Source organism: Mandrillus leucophaeus, unplaced genomic scaffold (genome assembly GCF_000951045.1).
Source record: "Mandrillus leucophaeus isolate KB7577 unplaced genomic scaffold, Mleu.le_1.0 Scaffold210, whole genome shotgun sequence".
Taxonomy (NCBI): domain Eukaryota; kingdom Metazoa; phylum Chordata; class Mammalia; order Primates; family Cercopithecidae; genus Mandrillus; species Mandrillus leucophaeus.
Window position 1 is genome coordinate 4,091,796 of NW_012102144.1, and position 2,053 is coordinate 4,093,848.

Here is a 2,053-nt window from a genome sequence, read left to right on the forward strand (position 1 = left end):
CCAGGAGGCGGAGCTTGCAGTGAGCTGAGATCCGGCCACTGCACTCCAGCCTGGGCAACAGAGCGAGACTCCATCTCAAAAAACAAAACAAAACAAAACAAAAAACAAAAACGAAAAAACTTAGTTCCAGACTCCTTTGAACATCTGATGACACTATGACCTCTTTTTTTTTTTTTTTTTAAAGAAATAGGCACTTACGCTCCAAATGTTTAACTTCAGAGGCTCACAGATCCTAGAGAGATACAGTGGCTTCTCGCTTGATACTGATGGCCCTAGGAATATCTAATGGCCAGATTTATAGCAATAGACATTTGCCAAAAAAAAAAAAAAAAAAGGGATAGCATAATTTAGAATCAATCAGAGCAAGCTTAGCATTTCTTAATCAAGGAGCAACTCTTTCCAAAAATGCTCATCAAGATACCGTTTATGTCATCTTGTAAAATATAAATAATGTTGCATCACAGCAAAAAAAGTCTAGGGAAATGAGCAATTTTTTTATGATCCTTAATGAAGACAATGTGTTGCTCTGGTTACAGTAACCTCTGTGAGAAACAATTCTGTAAACCATGTGCTTTCTGCTGATTCCTTTCCATTTAATCATTACTTTCTCTAAAAATAGTGATTGATTATAGGCTCTGTGTCTTGCAAATTATTATCATGACTGAACCTCAGTATTTAAAAATCTATACTAAGTCTCACTCACGTGGGCTAATCATTGTACCTACTACAAATGACATCTTCCTATTTTACAAAGGTGGAAAAGGGTGAACTGATATGTGCTTGAGTTCATCACAGTTTTTTTGTTCTAAAATCAAGTGCCAGACTGAATTCCTTTTACCTTCTTTGACTGCAGATGTCCCAATGGTCTAAGTCATGACAAAGTTGCCCCCAAACACCCACATCTTATACACACACATGCACACACACACACACACACATATGGACACACACAGACACCCTCTTCAGTTCTTTGGAGGGTATAATGCATGCTTATATAAAGGTTTCTATCTATTTTGATGCCATCACCTTTAACTCAATTCTACTTCTTGATTTGCCAATGTGCCCTATCATTTTTCTCACTTGCTAGTTCTGTTCAGAGCATCTGTGTCAGCTTTAACTCCAATTCTCACTGTGATTTTTAGTAATCTGAACCACTTGAACCTGATTCCATTATTTTGGGATTTTGTGTACTATAAATATTAGTCATAGGCCAGGTGCAATGGCTCATGCCTGTAATCCCAGCACTTTGGAAGGCCAAGGCAGGAGGATTGCTTGATCCCAGGAGTTCAAGACCAGCTGGGGCAACATAGGGAGACCATGTATCTACAAAAAAAAAAAAAAGTTTAAAAGTTAGCTGGGTGCGGTGGCATATGCCTGTAGTTCCAGCTACTGGGAAGGCTGAGATGGAAGGATCACTTGAGCCCGGGAGGTCATGGCTGCAGTGAGCTGTGATTGTGCCACTGTACTCCAACCTGGGCAACAGAGTAAGACCCTGCCTCAAAAAATAAAATAAAATAAGTCAAAATCAAGGTATCAGTGGGGGGTGGGGGGGGCTGCAGTTCCCCCTCGGGGACTCAGGGTCTTCTTAGGAGCTTCTTGCTTATTTGCAGAACTCATTTCCCTCTCATACTTTTTATGTTACTGCCTCTACCGTCAGATCCGCAATGGCAGGGAGAGTTCTCATGCTTCCCATCTCTCTGACTTTATGTTCTGCCACATAGCCCTGACACCAGCTTGGGAAAGTTCCCTGCTTTTAAGGACTCATATGACTAGATTGGGCCAACCTGCATAACCCAAGATATTCCTTCCATCTTAGTTACTTTTGCACAGTCCCTTTGCCATGTAGCATAATATGCTCATAGGTCTCAAGGATTAAGATGTGGACATCAGGCTGGGTGCAGTGGCTCAGGCCTGTAATCCCAACACTTTGGGAGGCTGAGGCGGGCAGATCATGAGGTCAGGAGATCAAGACCAACCTGGCTAATACGGTGAAATTCTGTCTCTACTAAAAATACAAAAAATTAGCCGGGCATGGTGGCGGGCACCTGTAGTC